Consider the following 19,524-nt stretch of genomic DNA (forward strand, 5'->3'; position numbering starts at 1 on the left):
GGGGTAAGCAATTCACAGCTTTCACTTATCAATACCGCACATTGATGAATGAGTAACAGTCACAGGACTGCAAAAGCAAAACAGCATAATAACAACAAAGAGAGGAACCTGTGTGTGAGAGTGTGTGTGTGTGTGTGTGTGTGTGTGTGTGTGTGTGTGTGTGTGTGTGTGTGTGTGTGTGTGTGTGTGTGTGTGTGTGTGAGTGTGTGTGTGTGTGTGTGTGAGAGGGGTAGATGTGCCTTCTGTTACATAAAAGCAAGGCTGGACCAGCAAGGGGCCTTTAGGTGTGGCCATGCTGTTGGGGGGAGGGGTTTGATTGGAGTCAATTGTGGTACCTACTGTGGTCAGATACAGTGTGTGTGTTTGTCTGTGTGTGTGTGTGGTTTGTGCTCAGGATGGGTGGAGTTTTTGGGCAGGGCTTTTTTTGCTCCTATCAAACCCACAAAAGAACGAGGCCTCTTTGTGAATTTGAAGTGATAAATGTCAAAGCAGCGCTGTGATGCCATAAACACTTTCTCTTTAGAGTCAGAGCAGAATGGAAAACAGAGGAATTCTGGGTAATAAATCAGAAAACTTTGAAGAATTCTGGTGAGAGATGTTCTTTAGAGTGACTTTGGACTTCCACTAAGCAGCAGCCTCCACGGTTGTATAATGAAGCAGGCATGCAAAAAGCTTCAGTTCCTCTAGTGGCTACTTGAGGCTGTGGGTCAAAAAGCCAAGGAGTCCCTATCAACAACCAATTTAGATCTTCCATTTTGAGATTTTGGGGAAGTTGTACTCATCTCATGACTGGAAGTTTTGCGTAGATGCTGCAAAATTGATGGTGTGTCTGTTAAGAGAGCACATTGTGGTAGAGACGGATCAGGTGGGATCTGGCCGTACGTATCAAGTTCTGACCAAATGTAACTATGCTTCCAAAGAAAGCAACCTGCGACCTGTGATGGGTTCACTGCAAGGCGTTGCACTTCTTGCTTTACACAACAGTCCCAGAATCAGAATCCATTCCAATGTAGCAAAAACTTAAACTATAGAACTGTTTCCGTCAAGCGCAAGGGCGGACTGGCCATTGGGAGCACCGGGAGGTTTCCCGGTGGGCCGCTGCCTCAGTGGGTCGGTACGGCAAAGACTGAGGAAAAAAACAGGACTCCACTGCTTGTTTACCGTTTCTCTAGTGTCTGGCTAATCAACATTGGCCCACATGGTGTGTCAATAACCATGTGGGCCAATCACAGCCGAAGGCCGAGGGCCGCGGCCCCTCCTCCCTCTGCATGTGTCAATCAATCAATCTGCAAACATGGATAAGAAAAGGAAAGGTGGAGCAGAGAAGAAGAGGGAGGAAAAGAGACAGGCGTTACAAGCAGATGCTGCCAAGAACAAAAAATTGACGGATATATTCGCTAGTACTGCTGCAGCAGGACCGTTGTTATGGGCTGGGCCAAGTTAAAGTCCAGGGCTGTTTTTCAGTCCCAGTCTGCCATTGGTCAAGAGGTTATGTTTGGTTTTTAAGGCACACATACTGTGGCATTTTTACACAAATTACACACCTGTACCATCCCAGTTTTTGGTACTCTTCTCCTGGGGGGCCAGACTTACCAATTAAACCCCAGAAGGTGGAGCTAGAAGCACAGCAGTCTGTTGATTGGTTGAGAGAATTGTGACTTCCTGTGCGAGAGCGGTAATAAAGAAGAACACATACCCTGCCATGTTTATATTTCCATTCGACTTGGTGAAGTTAACTCTTTTCGTTTGGGAATGTGCATCACCAAACAGTGTGAAACTGCTGTTGAAACAAAACTGTGTTTCGTTTTTCTTCTTGTTTGGAATTATTAGCGGGGAACACTGTGTTGCACTGCTTTGCCAACATGCTACTGTGTAGCTGTCATGACTATTAGCATTCAGCTTACACGCAGCCTACCAAGAAGGCCTAACCCTGATCTTTCCCAGGCTGCTCGGGGGCTTTGCATGTTTGGAAACAGTCAAATTGAAATTCAAAGAAACCAAAATGCTGACCAGTGTTTCAGTGGAGTGTTGCAGAGAGATGCATGAAATCAGAAACATAAAGTGCTCATGACCACGTCGACCTCTAGACACCTGAGAATCCTAAACATGAATTACCTCAGATGGCCAGCAGAGGGAGACCTTTTGTGGGCGTTTTGTTTTTGGGCCGTCCCATTTGGAACTATGTTAGCGACAAAGCTGCGTATGCTGAACAGTTTGTCTGGAATACAAATGTCATCCTGCGTTGTTCCCCCGTTGCCCAAATATGGTTGCTTTTGGCTCCAAAAAACAAAATGGCAACAACCCAAATGTTGACCTCAGGCTTTAGTTGGTGGTTATTTTCACCATTCGTGGATGCAGAGTTATGACTAACAATATAAAGAGGCCTGCTGGCAAACATCTGCCCTCTGTTCAGAGCTGTGTGTATCTGTGTGTGGGTGTGTATGTGTGTAGTTGTGTGCAGTTTGCGAGGGTGTTTGTTGTCATGGTGGGTGCAGAGGTGATCCCTCATGTGCCTCACAGTGAGCAGCTGTCACTCCCTGCACCTCTGCTGTTGTTGTCTCGATGAGGTACTTTCCTTCCCTTGCACTTCCTCCCACAGGACCCTTTGTTTATCACAGTGTGTGTGCGTGAGTGTGTGTTAGTGTATGTTTAATACGCTTTGTTACAAGTGTCAGGTGTAGGCCTGACGATCTGAGAAGGATATCTTGAAGGGTTTGTACCCTCACTGCTTAAAATGTGCAAATTCAGACACATTTTTCTGCACTTCGTTCAACGAACAAAACATTCTTCACTCAAATTAGTTCGATTCATGGCGAAGCATTTTTAGTTTTGAGCGAGCACGTTCTCTCATTTCTCATCCTCTCAGTGACGTGCTGACCGTGACGAAGCTCTGTCGTGTGACCGTCTTTGCATAACTCCTGCTTCTCTTTTCCTCATGCACTCATCTCATCCTGCTTTCCTTGCACCCGCGTGGTGTCCACTCTACTGCTGCTGCTGCTGCTGCTGCTGCTGCGCTGCGAACGCTAACTGTGATGCTTTTATCTGCCAGGTACTGTTAACGTGAATGCGTGCGTGTGTGTGTGTGTGTGTGTGTGTGTGTGTGTGTGTGTGTGTGTGTGTGTGTGTGTGTGTGTGTGTGTGTGTGTGTGTGTGTGTGTGTGTGTGTGTGTGAGTCGAGTCGTGTGAGAAACAGCACAAAGCTGGTTTTGAAAACACAAACATGATTTGCTTACCTCAGCTGAGCCGTGCTGCGGGTGTGTGTGGTGACAGCATGTGAATGCCTTCACACACAGAGCTTAGGCGAGACCTTTGAGCCTCTTTCGCTGTGTTGTTTCTCACCTTTTTGTCTCAGAGCATCACTGTACATGTCGGGAAAGTCAGGTGTGAGACTAATCAGTCTGTTTGTGTTGCTAAGATGTAGGATGTGCAGTGCGCGCGAGTGTGTACGAGTGTGTCTCTTTTCAAATGTGTGTCCATGTATTAGCAGAAACAACATGAACACGCATGCGCTACCTGGACACGGGTTCTCACCGCTTATTTGGATGTCACTGGCATGTGGAGCCGCATTCAGGCTTGCTAACACTCTGCGTACACGGAGGAGCTCTCGTCCTTTTCACCTTCAATCTTTTCTTGAAGCTTTTACTGGACTTCTGTCCCACAAATTGCAGGATTTAGACTCTGGGAGGTTTGGGATTCCCCTCTGCTAACGGCTGCTTTGATAAAAGAAAGGTAAAGAGCTGCACCCAGCAGATGGTACGTGGTTATGGATAAGGCTTTAACACAACAGATGCACATTACGGAGGCGTGCTTTCCAGATCAAAAGAGGATTTTAACATTTATATGAGCATTATAAACTCTTGGTAAAGTAATTGAACTGTGTCTGTAGAGCAAAATATGGGATCTGATGTTTTAGTTTTTGAGTTTTTCCAACTTTCACAGAACTGTTTATGCAACAAAAGAGGTTTCGTTGACTGTAAACGGGTTATGAAAATTATATCCAGTAAAAAAACAGGAGTTATCTGTCTTTAGTTGGAAGTAGTTCCACTTTAACGTGACCTCTGGAGTAACCCCCACCCCCCCAGCTGAAGTTGTGATGTTGTGGTTCAGACGCAGAGACTCTCCACATCCATCTGTCGTCTCAGCTTTTCTCTTCTCGACTCTATGATCCCACAAACTTCTTATCTCTCTGCACTGCTGTGCTCCCACCACCCTAAATCCTGCCCCCCTTCTTCTTCTCTCATACTCTCCACATCCTTATGCACACACACACACAAACCTTACTCACCCCCCCTTATTTCACTGCAGGCGCCTCTGCTTGGTCACATCACCCTGTGTTTCATCCAGATAACTTCACTGTGAAGCCTGTGGTTTTTGGTTCTTTGTGTCAATGTGAGAGCAAATAAACAGACTTTAAATTGAAAACTTTTGTACTGTTGCGTTTTTATTACTTGTAAAAAGCAAAAAGGGACTGCTTTATTTTTGTTTGTTGTGATTTTCACTTTTCCCCAGCTTGTAACATACTTCACAAAAAAGTAAAGACAACAGGATTAGGTTTTTGTAAACATGTCTTTCACACACAGAGAGCAAGAGATAAGAGGTGTCACTTTTTTCCACAGGGGGTGCCAAAATCGACGCAGCACCAAAGTTCCTCCCAGCGGCTTTCAATTTGAATTTTCCTGTTTTAAAAACTCCTGAGTAAATATTTTTGTTGATAATGAACCAAGTGGAAACCCCAGCTCTTGAAATATGAAGTGAAACATAAAAAAAACTGCAGTTCCTTGAGTGTCCACTTGAGGCTGGTTGAAGGAGCACTTGAAACCATATTTGCAGGCTGGTTAAAATAAACGTCTGAGTCACTGTACAGGAGGTGACTTTTTCAGAACTCCTTACTTTCAAAGTTATCAAACTTGTGGATTTTCCCATATATGGGCATGGCTCTCTTGACTGACAGGTGGTCACCCTTTGTCTGTCTGCAAAAGGGCTCAAGTCCCGCCTCTTTAATTCATCCTAACTAGAACAAAGCTAGGTGGAGTTCAGCATTTCCATATGGCAACTGTTGATGAAAGGTTTCAAAGATCAGTATCAGAAACTGATGGGTGACATCAGAGACTACATCCATCTATTATACGGTCTGTGGTTAAAAATTAAAACTGGGGACCCTCTCTGCATCAAATGCAAATAAACTGATTGTTCCCTGACCCAAATGTTTTGGTTCTGTGTGAAGCTCCAAAAGTTTTGGTCTGAAATGTTTGTTTCTATTCGGAAGTTTATGGACAACATCTACCTCCAAACCCAGAAACAGCCATTCTCAACAGCTACAACCTATAAGTCACTGGAAATCATCCTCACTTCGGACAAGATTAGATCAGTAGGGTAATGCTGATGAGATGCTAGTTTAGCTTAACAGCTAATACATGCATGGTTCTCTTGAGAGTAGTGCTACTTTGCTGTTTCTCACCCCAAACTCTTTACTCCCCATATTTCCTGTCTTTCCTTGGATTTGGGTTTGGGGATGCACTGCAGCTTCCAAATATGACAAAACTCTCTCTAAGACCCTACAGAGAGGAGTGAAGAAAGGAATTGAAGGGAAAAAGGTTGGCAGGACGGCGTGCAGAATCTGAGAATGAAAAGAGAGATGGGTACTGAGATGGTCCTTGTTCTGCTACCGTCCACTTTGTGTGTGAGAAAAATGTTGTTTCAGGAACACATTAAACACACGTGGTAACAGCATCAACCCTCTGAATTCTGCTGACAGGGCAAATTAGTTCGAAAAACGCTGTGACGCAACATGTGTGTTTTGTAATTCTGCTTTTTGATGCACAGGGTGCATCATCTGCGTATCATTCACACAGCAGAAAGTCATGCTTTCCTCTTTCTGTTGTGGGTTTCCACACATCTTACATTGTGCATTTTAAAGACTGCATCCAGAGGCCTAGAGGACAAACCATTTTATTATTTAAAAATCACATTTTAAACAACCATTGATAGATTTTAGATGTAAAGCCCCTTGTTGCATCATCCTCGCCGCAGTGTTTGTTTACATGTGAGTGTGTCAGTAGAAAATGGTCATACGGCTGACTTTAAAGATACCTCTGCACTGATAAGAGCTCTTAAACACACCTCTCTTGTTCTCAGGTATCTGGGTCTCTTATCTTTTAGCGGACAGGTGTCTCCAAACTCACCATCTGCATCGCTCCTTACATTTATCTTACACACACGTACATATACACACACCCATACACACTTCAGCACACAGAAGTGTTTGCTCAGAATTTCCCGTAATTGATATGATTTATCTGCAGCCATCGTAAATCTGCGGATATCAGCAGCACATGGTGATGGAGAAGAAGTGATTCAGATATTTGTCTTTGTGTTTAATGGACTCATGATTCATGTGTGTTACATTCTTGGCTAAAACCCTCTTCTATTTCTGTTTGAGCCTCTTTCTTGTTATTGAATCTGCAGGATGTCCCTTTTACTGTCTTCAAGTTTGGAATTAGATCACTGTTTATGATCCCTGGGTGAATTCACTCTAAATTTTAACAAGGGGAATCATTTTCTTTAAAAAATATCATAACAGAAGAAAATTATGACTGAAACATGGACCTCAATTAGACTAAGACTAAAACGGACTTAAGTGAGATAATCTGAAAACTGATGAAAAAAAAAATAATACAAAAGACTCAGAGACTGAAACATGACATAAATAAACCACAATTCTCCGAGGATGACTCAGACCGAAACCAAATTCAAATTTCCTCTCACAATCAGGATGATTGGAGCCTGTTTTCTTCTTTTTTTTATTAATATTTTTTTATTATTTTTTTGCTGTTAGAGCAAGTTTAGTCATCATCAATACAACCAAAACATCTCAGACCTTATTCTTGCAAAATGTTATGAACGGAGGAAAGTGGAGTTATAAACCAAGAGAGAATGACCTAAGGCTTCTCAGACTGTGCTGCTCCCCTTCTTATCCTGTCAACTGGCTTCAGAGACTAAAGCTAAATTCTACAACCAAGATGAAGATAGAGGTTTTTGACGGTAATATATGTTCATCTACAAACAATGTAAGTGTGCAATTACAGGAAAAAAAAAGTTGACAAAGGGTTAACATAACTGCCATACCATAAAGAGTCACATGTTTGTAAGAGTTATAATAATTTGTAAAAAAAAAAAAAAAAAAAGAAAGAAAAATATATAAAAACATGTCAGAACATTTATATCAATTGTTTGGAATAAAGAAAGAAGTTTGTGAGATTACTTGGTAACAAATTTGTGAGAAAATTATAAGTTTAGAATTTAGGAAAAAGATTTGTGAGGAAAAAATTTGCTTTTTTTCCCCAAAAAGTCTGAAATTTGGGAGTGTAATATTTTAAAGAAATGATGAGAAAGTTTTATTAAAACCTATTACAAAAATCTACAGATATGTACATTTTTTGAGTCAAAAATTTTCAGGGAAAAATGTACGTTTTACGTTGAAAGTTAAAAATTTGCGAAAAAATCCTTGGATTCATTACAAAAAAATGTTTAACATTTTTTGAAAAAAATAAAAAATGGAGAGAAAATTCTAAGCCAACTTGAAGCAAAAAGGTACACTTGTTTAGAAAATTAAAAATCTGAAAAAAATTTGAGATTTTGAGACTTAACAAATTTTCCCCAAAAGGTCTAAAAAATATTATTGATTTTAAAGTGTTTTAGAAGGTAGTTGCAAGTTTGTTAAAAAAAAAAATCACAGAATTACAGTTAGGAAAAACTAAAAAAAAAAAAAAAAAAAAAAGAAAACTGCCATTTTTTTGACAAAATCAGAGTTTGTAAAGTTCAAAAATTTATAAGGAAGTAGCAACAAATTTGTTCAAAAAAGTCCTGAAGTTGTTAAAAAAATGTATACAATTTTAAGGAAAAAAGTTTGAAATTTGTTAGAAAAAGCCCAGACTGCAGAATAAAGTGGCAAACCTGCAGATTACAGAGTCACACATTTTTTGGAAAGTTTCCCATCAATTTGCAAGACAAAAAGTAACTTACTTGTGTGGACATGTAGTCATGGACTTGTGAAGAAAAAAGAAACCAAGCTGTGAGTCAAGACTTGCAAATTTGGGGGGAAATGTTGCAAATTAGCATGAAAAAAAAATCTGAGCACTAAAATTAAGAATCAAAACTATATGAGGAAAAATGTCACTTGTGATTTTTGATTTAAAGTTCCAAAAAGAAAAAAAAAAGTCACCTAAGGGATGTCTGCTAGTTTAGACGTTGAACCTGTGTTTCTAAGGTCTGAGTGATGCTGCAGGAGGACAGGTGATTGGCTGTTATGATCTCACGAAAGATGCTGACAGAAGCTTCTGGTGCATTAAGGTTTCTCAGTCAGTTTGTAATCCATTATAGTAGGTTTTTCCAATGTCTTTGCCGATGAGAAACGAATAAAGAAGTTTTATCTGTGTGAGTGTGTGCGTGTGTGTGTGTGTATGAATGTGTGCACACTTTGTTAGATTAACTCTATTGTGATGACAACAAACAGAGAGGAGTAAAAACCCAGGAGAAGTCATGAATGTTGTTTTTTTTAATCACTCATGGCGGTGAGTGAAGAAGGAGCACTATTCCGGATCTAGGAGATGATTTCTCAGGATTGTAACATCTCAAATGTCCTTAAGATGGACAGAGTTGTCTTTACAGCAGTCTCCAGCAGCAGTCTGCTCCAGGCATGGAGTAACAATTTGCTGTACTTCTTCCCCCACACATCTACTACCCACATTTCCTTTCTCTTCAGTCATTTCATGCCAGCTCATGCTCCCGGGAAATGGAGTCTTAATCCAAGAAAACACTGTGGGCTCTAATTTCGCAGACCAGGCGCAAGCGCAGGCGCACCTGCCCTGCGCTGGCCTTCACCGCGCAGACAGGGCATGACTGGCGCACTTTGCAAGTTTCCTGCAGTGCCAAGAGAGGTGCAGTCGAGGCGCAGAGGTGCGGGTCCAAGCCTCCCTCCGCGCAAATGGCAGAGAGGGAGGAGAAAAGCCATGAGTGGGTTTAACACAGCCCAGCGCTGTTTTCACCAATCAAATGAGCGCCTCTCCTGGCCTTTAAATGCCCTGCAGCCGAGGTGCAGCGTCTGATTGGTCTGAGTGATCCCCAGCACAGCGGCAGTGTGCTGGAAACACCCGGTAGCGGCGACAGTCAGAGCCTCTGTCCCTGCAGCAGGAGAATGGACGGCGGGGCACAACAGTGGACATGAAGCGCGTCACCTTGTGGGCCAGCTACTGGGACAGATTTAATCTGTTCCTTTGTCATTAACAGGAGTACAAAATTAAAAGACAGTTACACAGCTGGCTTATCCATTCAGAATACTTTTGATCCACCTGCACTCCTGGTTTGTTATTGCCAAATAGCAGAACCTTTGGTGATATACTGTATACTCTTCCAGTGTCTCCACCTCATCCTCCTTACAATAATGTACTCCATCTTTTTAGATCACGTTAAAATTAAGACTTAAACAGAGAAATATGGGAAATCACGGGTAAATCCTGAGTGACATACATTTATTTTGTCTCTTTTTTTCTTTGTCTTTTCTCTCCCTCTTTTCTTTGAATTAAATGAAATGAAATGAGAGAAGCCAGATATATACTCAGTATCAGATGTTAAGGCTGTTTATTGTTCAATTGTAAGATGTGCATCAAACTTCCAGCTGCCGTCAGGTTAACTTTCCATTATGACAAACGGCTTTAATCTGACATCAGATATGACGGGACAGTTAATATAAATATAAATGTATATGCTGGTTCAGATGGTTACATTAAGTAGTGATTACTGTGATTGTTTATTGCATTAAAATGTGCCTGACACTCTGGAAATCTGCGTCTGAGGCTTTGTTGACATGTGCGCACATGTACGCCTGTCACCAAATTACAGCTGCGTGGGGTGCGCTCCGCCTTGCGCCGAGGATAGACCAGGTTGGAGCTGGCGAGCGTTCAGCACACTTTTTTTTGGCACGAAATTATCACTGTGCCAACATGAATCTGCTGACACCTCCCCCTGGTGCGCCGTCAACTCCCCCTGGTGCGCAGTCACACCCATCTCTGCGCAGACGGTCTACCAAATTGTCAAATTGGCAGTGCACGGCGGTGCGCAGCACGAAATTAACACTGCCCAGGGTGTGCCATGCTTGCGCCCCCTGCGCTGCGCCACGAAATTAGAGCCCTAAGTGTCACTGCAATCAATGCTGGTTAGTCGAGTATTATAAAAAATCATTAAACTAAACTCAGTGATTCTGCAAAAGTCACCGTGGAGTCTTCCAAGGTTCAGTTCTTGGCCCAGTCCTTTTTTTACTCTACCTCCTCTCACTGAGTGCAATTCTGGCCAGGGCCAGAAAATTCCACGCCAGAGGCAGTTTTCAAAAGTTTCTGTTTTAGGTTGGCTAAAATGCTGATTTTGTTTAAATGAGAGGCTGAAACACAACAATGCCTCTGTGTTTCATCCCAAAAAGCTGTCATGTAGGGGGCTGGGCGTTTTTGTTTGGAACACTCATTCTGCGTTCCCACTCACGACTTCCCAGACTGTACTGGGAAGTCGTGAGTGGGAATGACATCATCTCAGAGTTCAGCGTTCCAGTTGCCAAGTTGGAAAAACTTGCCTCAACAGCAGTATTTCTGTATATAAATATCAAATAATACTATAAATATATATAGGGCTGATTTATTGCCACAAACACTAGTCAGAAATTCTAAAATAAAAAGAATATAGAAGGAGCTTAATTACTGTTTACCTCCGAACTCAGAATTTGATACTGGGAACTCAGAGGTGGGGTAGGTGCTCCGACTTACAAGTCAGAAATTCGGACCTAGGTGAGCGTCCCAGCTGGGCGTTCCCACTTGGAACTTGTAAATTCCAACTCCTGAGTAGAAATGGAATGCAGCATATGCCCATACCTGTTTTTATTCAATAGCTCTTAACAGTGGTGAGTTGTGTGGTCTCATGTCTTTTTTTATTTTATTGTTTCTATTGTTTTTAGTATTTATGTTCATTGTTTTCAGCTACTATTTCCTGTTTCAGTATATTTTCTTGGCGTTGTTGGTTTGCAGCACAAACGGTCAGTTTATAAAATGTGCTGTATGAATAAAGCGGATTGGATTGAAAGATAAAACTGCACAATGTGTTCATCACAAGCTGGACTGATTTTTGTTTTTCAATTTGTTTTGTGAAGACTCCCATTATGCATTTTCCTCCCATATGTCCTCTGCAACAGTTGCATCACACACCTACACACACGCGCACACACACACACACACACACACACACACACACACACACACACACACACACACACACACACACACACACACACACACACACACACACACACACACACACACACACACAAAGGACAATCAGGCAGTACAAAGGAACATTTGCTTCAAGCTAATGGTGTCAGAACATGACAGTCGTCACTCTGTTCTCCACTTTATCTCATAACAGGTGTCATACAAAGAGAGAGTGTGTGTGTGCTGACATGAGTGTGTGTGTGTGTTTTCCCTTTCTGGCTGGCGGTGTTTTGGACAGCAGACCACAAACAAGCTGGAGGTCTGAGTATTGTTATCTGATTGGAGCAATTATGCCTACTTGATGCCCCCACCCCCAAACACACACACACAGACACACACACTTTCACCCCATTACTGTACCTCCAACCACACCCACCTTCCAAATGAGTTCAAGGACAGTAGGGGGTGGATGTGGCACTGTGTGTGTGTGTGTTGGGGATGGGTGTAGGGCAGATTTATTGACGGTCGGGGGACCTCGGTGACAAGTGCCCTAAATCGAAGCGGTCAGGCGTGATCATGCCGAGAGAATCGACTTGTCAGGAGCACTTAGAGGAAACAATACAGAGGACAAAGAGGGGAGAGGAAAGGAAGCAAGTGAAGGAAATAAGGGGACAAGAGGGGAAACTACCAAGACAAATATACAAGTGTGTTTTGAGATGTTGGAGAAAAGTCCAGAATGTTACTGTGAGGCTTTGGGGACTGCGGTTGGAAGTGTGGCAGAGCTAAGCGTGTAGGTGTGTGTGTTAATTAGTGTGTGTATATGTGTAAATTAGTGTGTGTGTGTGTGTGTGTGTGTGTGTGTGTGAGAGAGAGAGAGAGAGAGAGAGAGAGAGAGATAGAGTGTGTGTGTGGTGGGCTCCATTGAAAGGCCCTTCCTTCTGCTCTATTTACCCAGGTGAATGGGGAAGCTGAACCAAGCCTGAGCGGGAAAACATGTCATTTGGTGCTGTGTAAATGGGTGTGTGTGTGTGTGTGTGTGTGTGTGTGTGTGTGTGTGTGTGTGTGTGTGTGTGTGTGTGTGTGTGTGTGTGTGTGTGTGTGTGTGTGAGAGAGACTTCATGTATATAAAGTTCTCAAGAAAGAGAGTCAGCCCCCCCCCCAACCAACCAACATCCCGCCATAAAAGAAAAGACAGAAATGGATGTAAACACTGACTGTTTTGGAAATTTATCTTTATTTGAATTAATTCTTAAAAAAGTTGACAGAGGTGATGTGAAAGTGAACAAACTGAGGTCTAAGTGGAAGTGTTGTGTGTGTGTGTGTGTGTGTGTGTGTGTGTGTGTGTGTGTGTGTGTGTGTGTGTGTGTGTGTGTGTGTGTGCGTGCGTGCGTGCGTGCGTGCGTGTGTGTGTGTGTGTGTGTGTGTGTGTGTGTGTGTGTGTGTGTGTGTGTGTGTGTTCAGGGTGTTGCTGGGAAAGGTCTTAGCCAGGAAACAGGGTGACAAACCTGACCACACATTTAGCTGAAAGCTGTGGGCATCTGTTTGTGTGTGTGTGTGAAGTGTGTGTGAAGTGAAACTTCAGCGTCAAACTTGTCACCCCTGAACGAGATAGATTTCTTTAAGATATTGCTAGATTTTTTTCCACTCCTTAAAAAAAAAAAAAAAATCCCTGTACTGAGAACGAGGTGGTGTTCTTTTCTTTATGTTCCCGAAGTCTGCAGGGTACTTCAGGTGGCTCATCTTTGCACCTGATAATAATGGCAAAAGATATAAGTTTATTTAAATCTAAATTTTTTATATTTCAAAAAGTGTATCAGTTGGTCTGGAACAAAGATCTTAGTGTAGCTTTGATTGTACTTAATGGTAATTTTGATATTATGTTTTTTTAAGTTTTCACAGCAAATTTCATTACCATCACAAACACAAACACTGATTTTAGTACAAAATGATATGAAAGGCAAAGTTTCAATAATCATGTACTAAGAATTTGTAAGTACATTTAAAATAAATTTTAACATGTTCGCTCTAAGTTATCAATATACCGTCCTTGTCTCAACAATGAAACATTGTGTACTAACCAGAATATTTGAATTAAAATGTATATTTTTTCAGAAAATGCAAATTTAGACTTTTAAACATTACCACAATGATTGAGGTAAAACCAAAGTTAACAAAAAAGCAACTTTTTCCATCAAAACGGTGACAGTAATGACAACATGTTTTAGTAATGACATAAAAATGAACACAGGTGCTTTTTTATAATCGCACACACACACACACACACATGCACACACACACAAAAGTAAATCAGATCCAGTTTATATCAGCTGTCGACCTTTTGACTACATTTGTGCCGTTTGTAAAATAAGACTTTTAATGCCCTCAAAATGAAAATTTTGCGGCACTTTTACAATTTATATTCAGAATTGTGTAGATGAATACCGTATTACAATCAATTTTGAGTCATTAGTCACATGCGTTTAGTAAATATAACCATCTTTCTTCTTCTTGTTCTTTGTTTATTCCTCTTTTCTTGTTGCTCTTTTATCTCTGAGCAAACGTCTGTTTTCTTGCTCTTTGACACCGTTGGCACTACTTCAGCAGTCCTGACCTACTTTTTGAGAAGTGTGTGAGCAGTTATTGTTTTGGACTATCTGCAGCAGGCACATTGCTCTATACATACTTTTCTCCTCAACACAACACAACAAACAAACAAACTGCCAAACGAATGGCAGCCAAATCTGGGAAGACAGTTACTGTTAAAGAGCTCTCTAATCGTCTAATCACCTCAGCTGCAGCCTCCCATCTCTCCGTCTCTCCTATCTGTCCCCCCTCACCCTCCGTGTCCACATGGCAGGGGGCTATCTCCTAAATCTGTGTGTTCCTCGTTGTTAGTCGGCATGACTGCATGTGCATTTTGTGATTGTCAGGGGCTGCACGTGGGTTCTTCTTGTCCCTGTGTTTTGGTGCTCACGTGGCCCCAGACTGACTTAGACGTTTTGGGTTGGGGTCCTGCACCTTTACTTCTATCTACAAACGGATAACTGAAAAATCTATTCTTGCTTCTTAGCCTTACACAGTCATCATCTCAGCTGCTTTTTTGTATCCTAATGGTATTTACATGCCAAAGATTGGTCTGAGACGTAACCTTTGACCCCACAGTGGTACCAAAACTTCTTCTTCTTGAGAGCTGATGAAACTGGATTTGAGTCTTAATATAATGATTGTATCCACAAATCTTTAAGCCAATATGTAACACTGCATAGTATAAACTTTCTCAGAATGTTGAATATCATGAAGCAGTATCAGTTTAAGGATCTTTGATTTTGCAAACTGAGTCAGGAGGTCACTAGAGCAAACTGCAAAACTGAATTGGGTCCTTTGAGAAATACTTTGCACAATACGGTCGATGATTCAGTCCCAGCCCCCAAGAAGATAGGTGCTCTGTAAAGCGATAAAGTTAAAAGATTTTGATGGGTTGAAAATAATTCTGACCCTATATTGAGTTGGGGATGATGAAATAAGAACAAGTCAAATGTTAAAACTGTTTTTTTTTTTGTTTTTTTTTTTGTACGAAGCCCTTGTTTGAAACTTAACAAAGGCAACACATTTAGTTGGGACAAATCATGAAAAGTTGTACAATGCTTAAGAAAAATCACCTAGACAATTCTTTTCTATTTAACAAGGCTAGTGATTAACATGTTAGAAACATGAGTGGATGTAACAAGGACAATCCTGAGAGCCTTTGTTCACTCTGTGAGAGACTGTTAAGTAACTTCAGAATAAAGTTCCTGAGTTCCAAATTTGCTGAGAATTACGTGGACTTTGTCACCCACAGTGAACATGGAGAAATCTCTTAACAGAGAGAACGATAGTGACATGATCTTCAGGCTGTCAGGGTGAGTGTCTGACAAATCCTTGTTAACGTCTGCCACTAGGAGCCAGGCTAGGGGCTGCTGCTGTTGGTGAAGCTGCAGTTCTCTGTGTTGACGGGACAGCAGCTGTGTCAGTCTCATCCAAACCTGGCTCCAGTATCCCATCCTGTAGACTGTATAAAATAGACTCCATAATATCAGTCCCACCTTGACACCTGCACAAAATGAATCCGAGCACGAAAGCTGACTCCAATGAGTCCAAAGAAGTGGACTTGATGTCCTGCTCCATCCATCTAAATCCATCGTAATCATCTTAATGAAAACTCAATAAAAATAATACTTTGCAAGAAACACAATAAACACAACCGTAAACGCCTGATCTCACTCACTACCACCTATTATTTGCATTGGCTAAAGGTGGGGTAAAGGGGTGCGAGTCTCCTTAGCTACGCCATATAACCTGATGTTGAAAGATAGAGTGGTTTAAACAAGCAGCAACCTCCGGTCTAAGAATACGAGACAATGCTGAAGTGCTAAAATCTGCTGTTTTTTGAGTGTTCGCTTGAGGCTGGCTCCGAAAGTGACGGAAGCCACATACACACCAAGCCAAAAAAAGCAGTTTTCAAAGCAGAAATTAACATATTTACAACCTGGTTAAGAAAAAAAAAACCCTCTCTTGTCTGAATTGCTAATTTTACTATTGACACATTGTGGGGGGTTAATTTTTTCTAACTTGACAGTCCAGAGGATATTAAGATCGCAAGCTCGCCCAATCAGAGGCACAGCTCAGGTCACGTGACTGATGGGCGCTCTATAGCTGTATGCAAAGCCCTTGCCACTTCCAATATGGCTGTGATTCCCAATTTGCTTCATTTTCCATTTCAGAAACAGACGGGTGACTTCAGAGAGACTAGGTCCACGTTTTATACAGTCTATGGTTTTTAACAGCTGTACTGAAAACAGCCACTTCGTCCAGTAAAATTATTCACTTTTGTGTTGAATATCATATAAAATCAATGATTGCATTATTCTACTGCCATTATTAGACAATGTGAAGTGTTCATTTATAAAGTTAATTAACCTGCAAAATGCCCTTTAACCACTGAGAAACAACTAAAGACTGTTTGTGGCTTCTGTCTTCTTCTTTATCTAGAAAAATACGCTTCAGCCAAATTTTTAATTTATTCAACCTTTAAATTTGCAGTTAAAGCTTTAATGTAAAAGATGTTTGTGCATATTAACAGAAGTTGGGGTCATCACCTTTTCTTCCAAACACTTTTGCACAATCTAAAACTTTAAAAACCACTGTTTGATCAAAATGAACCCCTGTTTTAACTTTTTGCTTTTCTCTTCTCCTCTTCATCTCTGCCCTCTTCTCCTCCTCTCTGTACCATGGATGGGTAAGAGTGGAGTTATCAGACCCAGCCAGCCCAGCCCAGCCCTCCTACCTGACCGCTGCCAGCAGGGAGCGGCTGCTCTGGCCTGAGTATCTCCGACCACAAAAAGCACCCAAGGAATGAAGAAATCAGGCGAGAGTAATCTATGCAGGCCCAGAGTGAGCCTGCGAGTGCACGGAGCGTTTCTGAACGTGCAGGCACGTTCTCATGAGCCCGCCACTTCTGCAACATCCGGCTATAAATCTATTGTGACATGACAAACTGAATTTATGAGCCAATCTGCTTGCGACAGACTTGTTTGATTAGAAAAGGGAAAGGAGGATGAAACCAAAAAAAATGTAGTTGCAGGAGGGAACTTCTGCTTTGCCAATGAGGGCTGATTATTTCAGAGATGTACAGAAAATGTGAAAAACGCCTTATTTTTTGAATGCTCATTCTTTAAACTTTAAAATTTGTTTCTAGATGTAATTACTTGGAGCTTAAGATCTTATTTCAAAAATCTAAGTTCTCCATCCATCTTGCAGTGGCATCCCTGTTCTAAGTTGAAAACATTTGACCAGATAGATGGAAGACTGGAAACATCCAGCCTTTAAAGGGGAACACAATGAAAGCTTTAATAGAGGCTGACATTCTGTGTTTCCCCTTTATGTAAAGGTCAGGGCAACTTTTCACTGTTATAGAGGAAATAAACAGTATTTGTTTTTTTCTTATGTAAGAGGCGATGTTTGAAGAGCCAGGTCAGCACGAAAAGTCTGTTAGAGGCTCTGTTTTACCTTTTTTTTTTTTTTTTTTTTTTTTGTAAATCTAGGATTTAAAACAAGGTACCACTTAAGAAACTTTGAAGGTCTACAAATAAAATGAAGAGCCAGGTTCTCTTAGCTCTGCTTGGTGAGGTTATAGTTGGTAGATGAGCACTGGTAGGGAATAACCAGGATTCAACTTTTCTCTCTTTGTCTTATTATAAGTAAAAATTGTACTCGCTATGAGCCACATTCACCTGACCAGTTCAGAAAAATGTCTTGTTTCAAGTTCTTTAGGGACAAAAATTAGGTCTGGATTGCATGTTGCAAGTAAAAAAAATATGCCACTGGAACAAGAAAAGTTTGCTCAAAAATTTGCTTGAAACTGTAGTAATGCCTTACTATGGGTGACTTTTCTTTTGTTCCACTGGCAGATTTTTGTTTTACTTGTTACAAGTGAATCAGACCTCATTTTTGTCTTTAATTAACTTATAGGACATTTTCTGGACTGGTCGGAGGAATGTGGCTCATATTGAGTTTGAAAGGCCCTTTCCACTGAAAACAAGACAAAAACACTTGATAAGATTTCAATTTTTGCAGTGGGGCAAGTCCTCCTGTCTTGCCCAGCAGTCCCTCCCAGCTGCAGCCAGAGCAGCAATGTCCATCTTGGGTCACTTTTTCTGATCCCAAGCTGGATAAGGAGGGCTGAAATATTTTGAAATCAAGATTAAAAAAGAATCAATGGAAGAAAGTTTATTTGTAAATGTAAACATGTTAACTGTGCTTTTTACTCATGTTGTCTCTGGTCCCAGGTCATTTGTCTCTTCTACAGTGTCCATGCAAAGGAGAGACACACAGATGTCACTGTTATCAACACCAAAGGAACAGTCCTCACAGAATCCTCAAGTATGAAATGTATTGTCTTATTGTGTTGTATTGTTCTTGCACAACTTCTTCGACTGGAAGCATGTTTCATTGGCCATTTTCTTCCTCTTGTATCTTGAAATAAGATATTTTCCTGGAGTCATGTTATGGCAGTTGGTAAGATATTGATAACTACGATGCAGCTCTCTGCATTTATGATTTCTGCAGACCTTTTCTCTCACCTCTTCTGCAAAGTGTCATTTCACTGCTGGATTAAAGTTGTGTCTCGGTAAAAGGTCTGTCTTTCTTAAGCACCTCACAGACTGTTTTGTTTGTATTTGACTCTAGAAAAATAAAACATGTGGAACTGGCGAATGACTGGCCTCTGATTCCTCTGAAATGAAACCACTATAAAGTTGATCAAGTAGGTGTCGACCAACTGTTTTCACTTTGTTTGGTCTTGCTGTCTTTTAATATCTGAGTCTGTGTTGTTTTTGTCAATAAACCACCATCCATTGAAACACACACAAACACACTCACACACACTCTCTCTCTCAGGCAGCTGGCTCCACACTGGAAGCAGGTGTCTTTAAACCTCATGGGGTTTGGGGCTTTTTTTTCTTCTGGGTGTCTTAGAGCATGGTGAAATTCCCAATGTGAAAGTCTGCGACATGCTTTTGGCCTCTTTCCACAAGACACCCCCACCCCCTACACACACACACACACACACACACACACACACACACACACACACACACACACACACACACACACACACACACACACACACACACACACACAGAAACCACACATACATTTGCTCACTGGTAGCTCATCTTTTGAATTTGAAACCTTCTCTCCTCTGCTGTCTGTTCACTATTTTTAATGCCATACTTTGAACCACATCACGTCCTTTTTAAATGAGCACGTATTTAACTCTCAGTAAAAGCCCCATGAGGGGGGAGCTTTTTGGCTCTGCTGTAAATATCAGTTCCTGTTCGATGTATGTTCTGCTGTGATGAGTGTCACTTCTCTTCATGTATCCCTCTGAGACTCATACTTGAGATGGAATCTATATTTGAGGGCACTGTGGTGGATCAGGGGGAGGGGGTGTAAATTTAGGTCCTGGTCTGAGTCTGGGCCCCTTTTCTTTCAGAGCCTCACAGGAAAACAAGCGTCCTCAAGAGAATGCGTGTGCAGCTCAAACATGAGTGGAGAGAGTTGCACTCTTACATGCTTAAACACTGCAAATACTGAAATATAACAAGTGTACATGTCTTATTTCAGTAAAAAAAAGTCTTATCAAACTTAATATGAGCTGCATTCACCGAAAACGGAAAAAATGTAGCTTGAAGAGGGGGAAAAAAAAACTGCCAGTTGGGTAAGAACAATTTGCTTGTGA

General features: G+C 41.4%; 1 long non-coding RNA gene across 1 annotated transcript in view; it reads left to right on the top strand.

Annotated features, from left to right (window-relative positions):
* LOC141802166 (uncharacterized) overlaps positions 1 to 17,234 on the top strand; it is a 29,485-nt gene extending 12,251 nt beyond the window's left edge. Inside the window, exon 3 of the long non-coding RNA XR_012599458.1 lies at positions 16,527 to 17,234. This is a non-coding gene — a long non-coding RNA (uncharacterized LOC141802166). The remainder of the gene's footprint in view (positions 1 to 16,526) is intronic.
* The last annotated feature ends 2,290 nt before the right edge of the window (positions 17,235 to 19,524 follow it).

The sequence above is a fragment of the Halichoeres trimaculatus genome, unplaced genomic scaffold, assembly GCF_033239565.1.
Source record: "Halichoeres trimaculatus isolate MK-OKI-2021-1 unplaced genomic scaffold, fHalTri1.1 fHalTri1_scaffold_13, whole genome shotgun sequence".
Taxonomy (NCBI): Eukaryota; Metazoa; Chordata; class Actinopteri; order Labriformes; family Labridae; genus Halichoeres; species Halichoeres trimaculatus.